Genomic DNA, 12898 nt, shown 5'->3' on the forward strand with positions numbered 1-12898 from the left:
AACCAGAGTTTTATAGATCTGCAACATTACCTTGTGGCTCTTGAACTCTGTCCCCCGATAATGAAGGCCAACTCATCATGCGCCTTTTTATCCACCCTATCAACTTGCACATCAACTTTATGGATGTGGACCACAAGATCACTCTGTCTTGTCATTAACCCTGTATTGTGCCTTCAAGTTTGACCTTCACACATTTCCAGTTGAACTCCATTTGCCAATTCTCAGTCCAACTCAGCAACCTATCGTTTTGTAACTTGCAGTATCTACCAGCCTCCATGTTATCTGCAGACTTACTAATCCATGCTTCCATGTCCTTATCCAAGTCATTTATAATTATTACAAAGAGCAGGGTCAAGAGAAAGATCACTCTGATCACTCCAGGCAGAATATGCTCTACCACATAACTATGGCCACACTTTGCGTTCTGTGGGCAAGCCAATTCTGAATGCACGGAGCCAGGTTTCCCTGGATCCCATGCCTCCAGACTTTCTGAATGAGCCTATTATGGGGAACCTTATCAAACACCTTACTAAAACATCACAGCCACTGCTCTACCTTCATCAATTTGCTTTGTCACTTTCTCAAAAAATGCAATTATCCATGATGACCATCCCTAAACAGTCTGATTTTCCAAATGCTCGTAAATGCTGTCTCTAAAATCTTCTCCAATCATTTGCCCACCACTGACATACTTATGGTAGACCTGTGCTAATGGAGATTGTGGAGGAGATGTTGCCAAACTGACTGAGGTCTGCAAGTGAGGAAACCAAGGATCCTTTTGCACAAGGAGATATTGAGGCCAAGGTCTTGAAGGTTACTGATTAGTTTTGGGGGCGGTGGGGGGGATGAGAATATTGAATATCAAGTTGTAGTTGATAAAGAGCATCCTGATGTTTGTATCTTTGCTGTCCAGATGTTCAGAGTTCAGTGAAGAGCCAATGAGATGGCATCTACAGTGGACCTGTTGTGCTGGTAAGCAAATTGGAGTGGATCCAAGTCACTTTTCAGACAGGAGTATATAAGTTTCATCACCAACCTCTCAAAACATTTCTTCATGGATATATCTAAGTGTTACCGGACGATAGTCATTGAGGCAGGTTACCAGGTTCTTCTTAAGCACCGTTATAACTGAAGGTTGCCTGAAGCATGTGGGTATCTCAGACTGCTAAAGTGAGAGGTTAAAATCTCAGTGAATGCTCCAGCCAGTTGATCAGCGCTGCTCTTTAGTTCTTGGCTAGGTATTTCATCTGGACTGGCTGCTTTTCGTGAGTTCACCCTCCTGAAGGATGCTTTCATGTCGGCCTCAGAGACTGAAATCACAGGATCATCAGGGGCTGTGAGAGTTTGTGATGCTTCCTCCATGCTTTAACAGTCAAAGCAAGCATAGAAGGTATTGAGCTCATCTGGAAGTGAAACTCTGTTGTCGCCTATATTGATTGATTTTCGTTTTTAAGAGGTGATGGCATTCAAGCCCTACCACAGCTGTCGAGCATCCCTTATTGATTCAAGTTTAGTCTGGAATTGCCAATTCACCTGTGAGATGGCTTTCCAGAGATTGTATATGGACCTCTTGTAACTTTCTTAGTCACCAGAATTAAATGCCTCTGGTCTGGCCTTCAGCAGATTGTGCATCTCATAGTTCATCCTGGCCTTCTGGTTGGGAAAGATTCTGAATGATTTTGTGGGGACACACTTGTCTATGACTGTTTTTATGAAGTCCATTACAACCATGGTGTACTCATTCAGATCCACAAGTGAATCCTTGTTCACAGCCCAGTCCACCAACTTGAAGTAATCCCACAGCTGTTCCTCTGTCTCCCGTGACCACCTCTTTGTTGTCGTAATCTCTGGAGCCTTGCTTTTTAGCCTCTGCCTGTATGCAGGTAGGAGAAGGACTGTCAAGTAGTCTAATTTCCCGAAATGTCGTCTGGGCATGGAACAGTATCATAGTATAACAGTGGTCTAGTGTGTTGGGACCTCTGGTGCTACAGATTATATGCTGATAGTAATTGGGGAGGAATTTCTCCAAACAAGCCTGATTGAAATCCATGACTCTGATTTGAAATATATCAGGGTGGATTATTTCTTGTTTGTGACAGCATCATGCAGTACCTCAAGCACTTGATTACAGTTTGCTGCTGGTGGTATGTAAACTATGGTCAAGATCATGGAGGAGAGCTATCTTGGTAAATAGAATAGTCGGCATTTAATAGAAACATAGAAAACCTACAGCACAATACAGGCCCTTTGGCCCACAAAGCTGTGCTGAACATGACCCTACCTTAAAACTACCTAGGCTTTACCATAGCCCTCTATTTTTCTAATTGAGAGGTGTTCAAGGTCTGGGAAATACTTTAGAGTGAGGGAGGAATACTTGATAGAGGTGTATAAGATGAAAAGTAATTTTTTGTGTGAAGAGATCTTTGGTCTTTGTCATCTTGATGCCTAAAATGAGGTTTCTCCTGGTTATTCTGAGAGTGGTTTTGTCACTGGACTAGATAGCAGCATCCTGGGCTTTTAGTAGGGAGCACACCTCTGCGTTTAGCCAGAGCTTCTGGTTGGGCCGTGAAATAACCATTCTTGAAGTACCAACATCATCTACACACTTACTGATGCTGCCGGTGACAAGTAAAGAATATTCTTCTTGGTCCGTGTTTTCTCCATTTGTGATGGCCTTCTTGAACATCTGCCAGTTAGTTTGTTCAAAACAGCCCTGAAGCATAGAGGTTGCCTCATTAGGCCACACACAGTGATGGTCCTCCTGACTGCTTTCTCCATTTTCAGCAGTAGTCAGTATTCTGGGATTAACATTATAGAGATGTGGTCAGAGAGGCCAAGATAAGAGTGTTAGGTGGCTATATGTTCCACTACTGGCCATGGTGATGTATAAAAAAACATAGAAAAACCTACAGCACAATACAGGATCTTCGGCCCACAAAGCTGTGCCGATCATGTCCCTACCTTAAACTACCTAGGCTTTACCCATAGCCCTTTAATTTTCTAAGCTCCATGTACCTGACCAGGAGTCTCTTAAAAGACCCTATCATATCCGCCTCCACCACCGTTGCTGGCAGCCCATTCCATGCACTCACCACTCTCTGAGTTAAAAACTTACCCCTGACATCTCCTCTGTACCTGCTTCCGAGCACCTTAAAACTATGCCCTCTCGTGATAGCCATTTCAGCCCTGCGAAAAAGCCTCTGACTATCCACACGATCAATACCTGACATTATCTTGTACACCTCTATCACATAACCTCTCATCCTCCGTCGCTCCAAGGAGAAAAGGCTGAGTTCACTCAACCTATTTTCATAAGGCATGTTCACCAATCCAGGCAACATCCTTGTAAATCTCCTCTGCACCCTTTCTATGGTTTTCACGTCCTTCAGATAGTGAGGTGACCAGAATTGAACACAGTACTCCAAGTGGGGTCTGACCTGGGTCCTATATAGCTGCAACATTACCTCTTGGCTCTTAAACTCAATCTTACAATGGAAGGCCAATGCACCCTGTGCCTTCTTAACCACAGAGTCAACCTGCATAGCAGCTTTGAGTGTCCTGTGGATTCGGATCCCAGGATCCCAAGATCCCTCTGATCTTCCACACTGCCAAGAGTCTTACCATTAACACTATATTCTGCCATCAAATTTGACCTACCAAAATGAACCACCTCACACTTATCTGGGTTGAACTCCATCTGCCACTTCTCAGCCCAATTTTGCATCATATCAATGTCCCGTTGTAACCTCTGACAGCCCTCCACACTATCCACAACACACCCAACCTTTGTTATCAGCAAATTTACTAACCCATCCCTTCACTTTCTCATCCAGGACATTTATAAAAATCATAAAGCGTAAGGGTCCCAGAACAGATCCCTGAGGCACACCACTGGTCACCGGCCTCCATGCAGAATATGACCCGTCTACAGTCACTCTTTGCCTTCTGTTGGCAAGCCAGTTCTGGATCCACAAAGCAATGTCCCCTTGGATACCATTCCTTCCTTACTTTCTCAATAAGCCTTGCATTGGATACCTTATCAAATGTCTTGCTAAAATCCATAGACACTACGTCTACGGCTCCACCTTCATCAATGTGTTTAGTCACATCCTCAGAAAATTCAATCAGGCTCGTAAGGCATGACCTGCCTTTGACAAAGCCATGCTGACTATTCCTAATCATATTATGCCTCTCCAAATGTTCATAAATCCTGCCTTTCAGGATCTTCCCCATCAACTTACCAACCGCTGAGGTAAGACTCACTGGCCTATAATTTCCTGGGCTATCCCTATTCCCTTTCTTGAATAAGAGAACAACATCTGCAACCCTCCCATCCTCTGGAACCTCTCTTGTCTTCATTGATGATGCAAAGATCATTGCCAGAGGCTCAGCAATCTCCTCCCTCGCCTCCCACAGTAGCCTGGGGTACATCCCGTTCGGTCCCGGTGACTTACCCAACTTGATGCTTTCCAAAAGCTCTAGCACATCCTCTTTCTTGCTTTCTACATTTTCAAGCTTTTTCAGTCCACTGCAAGTCATCCCTATAATTGCCAAGATCTTTTTCCGTAGTGAATACTGAAGCAAAGTATTCATTAAGTATGTACGCTATTTCCTATGTGTTGATAAAATTTGGGTAAAAGGTCCTGCAGATTAACATGATGGAAGTCTCCTGCAGTTATGAAGAGGCCATCCAGATGCTTGTTTTGTAGAGAGCTGATGATACTTTAAAGTTCATACTCGGGAATGTATGAGCATAAACTCCCTGAGCAGGTAAGATGTTTAATTGCCCCAGAACAGTAACTAACTAACCACATGAGTTTGTGCATCAACCTTTGTTAACGCACACACAGGTTTCACCTCCTTTTGATTCCATTGGCAGGGAGTTTCTGTCTGTGTGGAACAGAGTTATTCCGTTGAGTTGAAATGCTAAGCCAGGCATGTTATTGTTTAACCATGTTTTGGTGAAACCCAGAATGCAGCAGTTTCTCATCTCTTTCTGCGCATTCACTCTCAGTCTCAGTGAGTACATTTTATTTTCTAAAAAATAAAATGGCCTGGAAAAGTGATGGTACCACCAGCCTAGTCAGCTGGTTAGGTTAGCTCTCAGCTCTTTCTGCTTCCTCTTGCACTGCTTGCCTGTGCTGCTGCCTTGGTTTAGCTGCCTAGTCCAGGCCGCTGTCCATAGAACACAGTAGTCCACTGAGCACCGCTATTAACTTGGCTGCCACTGGATTAAAAGTAATTTTATCTACGAATTCAGCAGTGCTGTTTTCACGGAGCTTTGGTTAACTGAAATCCCTGACTAGAAGCTTTAAAACACTTTCTAACAATTTAAAGATAGCACCATTACAGGGAGCTGGATCTCAGCATGCTGCCATGTTGCCTGTTTTACCAGAGGTCTGAAGTTGAGCTGATTTTCCATTATTAAAGAAACACAACAGGGATAAACTAGCGAGCTATACAGAATTATAGAGTCATCAAACTATGCAGTATGAAAACTGTCTACACTATCTATGCCTCTCATAATCTTATAAATGTCTATCAGCTCTCCTGTCAGCCTTTACTACTCCAAAGGAATTGACCCAAATTTGCCCAACTTCTCTCTACACTCATACACTCTAATCCAGGAAGTATTCTTGCCTGTGCCCTTTCCAAAGCCTCCATATCCTTCCTGTAATGTGCAAACAGAAATGTGCAATGAACAAGAGAAAGGCTGCTGATGCTGGGAATCTAGAGGAACACATAGGAAATGCTGGAGGAATTCAGCACGTCAGGCAGCAACTATGGAACTGAACAAGTAGTTGACGTATTGGGCTGAGATCTTTCTTCAGGACTGTCAAGGAAGGGGGAAGATGCCAGAATAAAAAGATGGGGGTGGGGAAAGAGGCTACCTGGAAGGTGATAGATGAAGCCAGGTGGTCAAGAACTGGAGAGGAAGGAATCTGATAGGAGAGGAGAGTAGACCATAGGAGAAAAGGAAGGAGGAGGGGACCCAGAGGGGAGTAATAGGCAGGTGAGAAGAAGAAAAGGTCAGTGGGGAATAAAGGAAAGGGAGGTGGGGTAAAATATGCTTACCAGAAGGAGAAATTGATATTCATGCCATCAGGTTGGAGGCTACCCAGACAGAATATAAGGAGTTGCTCCTCCATGCTGAGGGTGACCTTTTCTTGGCACAAGAGGGGGCCATGGACTGACACATTGGAATGGGAATCATAATTAAACTCTTTGGCCCTACTTGTGGTGGATGGTGCAGAGAACCAATTTACAAGTTCTGACCAATGTAGAGGAGACTGCATGGGGAGCACCAGACACGATGGACCCCAGTAGATTCTCAGGTGAAGTGTTGTCTCACCTGGAAAGACTGTTTGGGGCCCCAGATGGAGGTGAGAGAAGAGGTGAATGGGTGTAGCACAGTGGAGGATAATGTGTTGGATGGGGAGGCTGACAGGTTGGTAGGTAAGCACAAGAGGAACTCTCACTATTAAGGCAGTGGGAAGATGGGCTGAGAACAAATGTAAGGGAAATGGAGGGGACTGCACATAGTACGCCACATGTGGCCTAACCAATTTTATAAAACGGCAACATGACTTCCTGACTCTAATTCAGAGTCCCAAACATTGAAGAAGTCTTGCACCTTCTTCTACTTCAATCTATTTGTGTGACCGTTTTCAGGGAGCTATGGCCTTGGAGCTCAAGATCCCTCCATAAATCAATGCCATTAAGGGTCTTTCCTTTAACTGTGTACTTTCCCCTTAATTAGACCTCCAAAAATGCAAACCTCCTCTTGCTTGGATTAAGCTCCATCTGCTATCTCTCTGTCCCATACCTGTATTTATTGACAACCCTCTATGCTGTCCACAACTTCACCAATCTTTGTGCCGTCTGCAAGCTTACTAACCCATGTACATTTTCATCCAGGTCATATATAGGCATCCTTCTGACTCCAAAGAAAGTGGGTTTCAGTTGAGGAAAATCAACCTGTGGTGATGCACTTCCTAGAATGACTGAAGAGTCCCACCCTGGAGTGACAGCCTCGTCCATGCTGGCTGGAGCTGAAGGAAGACTGGCATCTGGTTGAAGCAGCCTTCTCCTTCCATGGAGCTCTCTTAGCCGCCAGCTCGTTGCTGTTGGTACTTTCTGCTTTTTGTATGCCTTTTCAAACTGCCAGGTGGCCCAGTTGTCTGCTACGTCTTCCCTATTGTTCACATCGATGTTGGCCAGCTTCAGATCTATTCTGCAGACATCCTTAAAGCAAAACTGTGGGAAACCAACTGGGTGTGCAGCCTCTGCCTGTTGCCCATACTGAAGGTCTTTTGGGAATTGACCAGAGCCCATTCTGTATATATATGTCCCTGTAGAATGCCACTGGTTTCAGTTCACAAATGCAGCACATCACACTTGTCTTAGTTAAGTTCTGCTTGCAATCCTTTGCCTGCTTCCTTGGTTGTTCTGGATCCTGTTGTAACTGAGGCAGTCTTGTTCATTGTACAGTACACCATCAATTTTGGTGTTATCCATTAACTTCGTTCTTTTCCAATACTTTAAAAATATAAAACAAAAACAGGAACCCAGAACCAAACCCATGACAAACCATTGATCACAGGCCTCCAATCAGAAACACAACCCTCCACTATTGCCCTCTGACTTTACCACCAAAGCAGTTTTGGCTAGATTACCAGGAATACCATATTTAAAGTATCTACATCAGGGCCCAACCAGCCATTGGGCAGGAGGAACAGAAACCTGAAATCCCACAAAAGGTTCAAGAACAGAATCAGAACTAGAATAAGATTTATTATTGCTAATTTATAACATGAAATTTGTTTTGTGGCTGTAGTACAATGCGAACATGTAAAATTGCTATAAATTACAAAAAACAAATAAATCATGCATAAAAAGAGAATGTTGAGGTATTGTTCATGGACTGTTCAGAAATCTGATAAGAGGGGAAAGAACCTTTTTCTTGAGTCATTGAGTGTGGATCATGTACCTCCTCCTCAATGCTAACAATGAGCATGTTCCTAATGGTGAGAGACCTTAGTTATGGATATTTTCTTGAGGGACCACCTCTAGAAGATGTCTCCTGGTATGCCTTCTGTGTAATTACATCAATCTGTTGAGCCCAAGATAGATACTCTGAGATTTTAACACCCTGGAACTTGAAGCTTCTCACTCTTATGACCACTCACCCCTGACCTCTGAATGAGTACTGTTGCATGTTCTTCTGACTTCCCCTTTTTGAAGTCCACCTTCAATTACTTGCATACAAGGTTTTTGTTGCAGTACCACTCAACCATCTATCTCACTCCTGTATGCCTTCACGTTGCCATCTGAGATTTTAACAACAATGGCAAATTTAGAGATGGCATCTGAACTGTGCTTAGCCACACAGTCATGAGGGTAGTGAGAGTAGAACAATGGGATAAGCACATATCCTTGAGGTGTTGCTTGTCAGTGACGAGAAGATATATGTACAGACTATGATCTCCTGTTAATAAAGTTGAGGACCTAGTTGCAGAGGGAGGTCCAGATTTAGAAGCTTGGTGATTAATACTGAGGGGATGATGGTGCTGAATGCTCAGGTATAATCAATAAACAGCAGCCTGACATACCTTGTGCTGTTACTTAAATGCTCTAAGTCAAGTATAGAACCTGTGAGATTGTACCTGCTGCAGACCTGTTGTGGTGTTAGGCAAATTGCAGTGGATCCAGGTTTTGTTCAGGCAAGAGTTAATTCTAGCGTAACCTCACCGATGCCTTATAAAGTCTCAACATTATATCCTTGGCTTTATATTCTAGTCCTCTCTAAATGAATGCTAACATTGCATTTGTCTTCCTCACAGTGGACCTGCAAATTAACCTTCAGGGAATCCTGCATGAGGACTCTCAAGTCCCTTTGCACCTCAGATTTTGGAATTTTCTCTCCATTTAGAAAGTAATATGCATTTTTATTTCTTCTACCAGAGTGCATAACTCTACACTTCCTGATAGTGTATTCCATCTCTCACCACTTTGCCCATTCTCCTCATCTGTTTATGTCCTTCCGCAGCTTTTCTGCCTTCTCAACACCACCTGCCTTTCCATCTATCTTTGTATTGTCCATAGACTTGGCCAGAAACCATGAATTCCATCATCCAAATAATTGATATACAACATAAAAAGAAGCAATCCTGACTTCAAACTTAGCAGAACTCCACTAGTCACCACTTGGCAGCCAACCAGAAAAAGCTCACTTTATTCTTGCTCTTTGCCTCCTGCCAATCAGCCACTGCTTTATTCATGCTAGTATCTTTCTTGTAATACCATGGGCTCTTAACTTGTTAAGCTGCCTCGAGGGTGGCACTTGCCTTTTGAAAATCCAAGTACACAACATCCACCAATTCTCCTTTGTCTGTGCTGTTTGTTATTTCTTCGAAGAATTCCAACAGATTTGTCAGGCAAGGTTCTCCCTTAAGGAAACCATGCTGACTTTGGCCTATTTTATCATATCTTCAAGTACCCTGATACCACATCCTTAACAATCAACTTTAACATCTTCCCAACCACTGAGGTCAGACTCATTTGTCTAAAATTAGATGGCACAAGTTTAATATGAGACAGGCAAAGTTTAAAGGAGATCTGAGAGGCAGGTTTTTCACACAGAGGGTGGTGTCTTCAACGAGCTGCCAGAGGCAGTGGTACAGACAGGTACAACGACAATATTCCCATCAGATCCTCCTGAAAATTTCTTCTTGTCACTTGAAAGCCATGCTTTTTTGTTATTGATACCCCTATACTCATACCATGGGAAAAACTGTCTGATTGTCTACCCTATCTATAGTTTATAATTTTATTTTATAATTTTAAAAATCTTTTACCATAATCCCAGACTATCCAATGCACCCCCATAACAAAAGTCCATTTTGGGCAACACACTGATGAATTTCCTCCATACTCTCTTCGGCATCTTCCTGTAGAATGGTGGCTAAAACTGCACATAGTTTTCCAAGAGAAGCCTGACCAGCATTTTGTTTGGAGAAGGTGTCTGAACTTCAAGAGGCACTCAACTCTCAGGCCTGGTTTTCTTTAAAAGGCTTCATAACTCAATGTATTTGTCAAGCATAGGGTGAGGTCATAAAGGTTCCTCCAATTTTCTTCTAGTTTGCTCGTGTTTAATGTCTCAAACTCCCACGTGGACTTAGCTAAAAATCCACTGCTGTGGTGTGAAGTGAAATGTACTTCTCTAGCTGAAGTGAATTTGGCAATTTATCTCTAACCTTAGACCCAGTAAAGTTACCAAGATTATGAAATGAAATTGACACTTACACTGTATTGTAGGCAACAAGGTTCTGGTGGTTTGCGAATGGCTCCTTGTATCCCAGTCAGTAATCAAAAAGGCAAAACTTCAGTATATTGGTTAGCTTTTTTTTTCAAGCTAAAGTCTTGGATGTAGAAATAAACACTTCGGTTTGCCTGCGATGTCAAAATGACTGCACGTACCAAATACCGGCAGAAAAAGGGGAACTCAACTATCGTTCAATTATTAGTTAGTCACTTATAAATAGAAATAGAGGAAGTCACGGGGTGGTGTCTAGAAATTTCTTTAGAAGAACAATTCCAGTGTTATTGCTACAGAAAATACAAAAGTGAACATTAAAATTTGAAGTAAGAACTGTTGAAGCTGTTCATTAATAAAAATCAATATTCAAGTTTGAACCATATTTTACAATTGGAACAATCGGATATTTTTGTGTGCAACACAAAGCCATGTTAAAGTCTGAGGCGACATGGCTCAGTGCTCCATGGTGGCTCTTGTCCTACAGCTTGTGCTTGCTTGCATACCTGAACTTGAACTCATCACTTGATGCATGTGCTGAATAAACACTCCATGTATGTACTGAGTACATACTTCATACATGTGCCATGTATGCACTCCATGCATATGTTTCCTGCTCACTTCACTTCACAGTTATGGGGAGCATTTAAGCATCACCTCACACTGAGGAATTTGCTGGGATAAACAGGACAAATTGTTCTGGTGAACTCGCAGATTTGGAGAGATAAGGACCAGAATGGCAGGTCTTAGGTTCTTGCTTCTCCTTATGGGGCATCGACGGTGACATCACAGATGAGGGAAGTCATAGAGTCAGAGAGCATGGAAACAGGCCCTTCAGACCAACTGTCCATAGCAACCAAGATTCCCATCCAAGTGAACCACTTCTGTGTGAAAAAGCTGCCCTTCAGATCCTGATTAAACCTCTCTCCTCTCATCTAAACCTATGCAGCAACATCTTACATCTACCAGATTTCCCTTCAATTCAAAATGCAAATCAAAGCAAATTATGTTGAAAGTGTCTCAGTTCTGATTCTCCAGTGACTCACAGGGTTGGCATAGTGCCAACGCATTGAAAGTGAGCTAAGAAAATCTTCTCTTAAACAAAAAAACGTTATCTGGACCTTATATGAAGAGCTTTTAATATATTCTTTATATTTTTTGAAGTATTTTCCCTAGATTTCTGTCAGCAACCTGAGTACTATGACATGAAAAATATATTAGTGGGAATTTCAATCCAAGTTCCAAAATTTTGGTGACTTTATAGTGGGGGAAAAAGGTAGAAATGAAGGATGTGAGGCAGATTCAGTGGCAACCTCGAAGAACTTTCTTTGCTTCCTTTTTTCCTTCAACCAAATCATCTATGCCCTTTAGGGAAGGAATTCGGTTCTCACCTCCAGTAATTTTAAATTTGATTGGGCCGCCGTTTTTTTTCCGGTGGCCTAATCAAATTAGGAGCTGGAGAGAAGGTGACTCATAGGTCAAAGAGAGAGATTTAAAAAGGAGTGTTCATAGGCTTTCCATGTTTTCCAACAGCCAATAAAATCATGATTCATTGGCAAGAGCAAATTAAAATGAGGCAAGGACAAGCAGAGCAGGAGCAGCTAGTGTTGGAGTGAAACAGTGTTGCAGTGGGAGGCTTTGGCTCAGCAGGCTTGGGCGAGACTGGTATCCGGTAAGTTTCTTCTTCATTCTTTGTTAGTGCATAGTTAGAGCAATGAGGATGGCTCTGGGGACTGCGTTTGTATTCTTTATGTGAGATGTGGGGATTCTGGGAGACTTCCAGCCTCCTGATAACCACATCTGGATGAGGTGCACCATGCTGCAAGTCCTCAGAGAATGTGTTGGGGAACTGGGGCTGGGGCTCGATGACCTTCGGCTCATGTGGAAAATTGAGGAGATGATAGATAGGAGCTACAGGGAGGTAGTCACCCCTAAGTGGCAGGAAGCAAGTAACTGGGTGACTGTCAGGAGAGGGATAGGAAATGGTCATCCAGTACAGAGTACCCCTGTGGTTGTTCACTTCAATAATAGGTATGCTACTTTGGATACTATCGAGGGGGACGACTTACTAGGGGGAAGCCGCACAATCAGGTCTCTGGCACTGAGTCTGGCTCAGAAGGGAAGGGAGGAGATGAGGAGTGCAGTAGTGATGGGGAATTCCATAACTAGTGGAGTAGATATGAGATTATGTGGACACGATACAGGCACCCAGATGGTATGTTGCCTCCCACGTGCCAGGATCAGGTACATATGTCTTGGATTGGGTCCAAGCATTCTAAATGAGAATGGTAACCAGCTAGAGGTTTTGGTATATATTGGCGCAGGGTAATGTAACTGGTACGTAACTTACAACCACCAACGTTGAGTTGGGGCTTCACTTTAAAACGGAATTATGTAGAGGGTTTTTAGTGTGCTTTGTGTTCAGTGTTTGGAGTTCAATATGATGTGTTACAGGTTTCATTAAACATAAAACACCTCACTTCATTTTATTTGCTAAAACCTACACTGGTGACCCTGATGCTCCAGAGTTACTGAACATGTCAGTCAATGCACTCGCTTTGAAACTGCCAGAGTTTTGGGAGA

At 43.0% G+C, this 12898-nt stretch overlaps 1 protein-coding gene across 2 annotated transcripts in view; it reads right to left on the reverse strand.

Annotated features, from left to right (window-relative positions):
• The window catches only part of LOC134355954 (SHC-transforming protein 1-like), a 203835-nt gene extending 193395 nt beyond the window's left edge, over positions 1-10440 (reverse strand). For both annotated transcript variants that reach the window (XM_063066499.1, XM_063066497.1), the window contains exon 1: positions 10306-10440. The gene's annotated coding sequence lies outside the window, so the exon portion shown is untranslated. The remainder of the gene's footprint in view (positions 1-10305) is intronic.
• Between the last annotated feature and the right edge of the window lie 2458 nt (positions 10441-12898).

This window comes from Mobula hypostoma, chromosome 13, assembly GCF_963921235.1.
Source record: "Mobula hypostoma chromosome 13, sMobHyp1.1, whole genome shotgun sequence".
Taxonomy (NCBI): Eukaryota; Metazoa; Chordata; class Chondrichthyes; order Myliobatiformes; family Myliobatidae; genus Mobula; species Mobula hypostoma.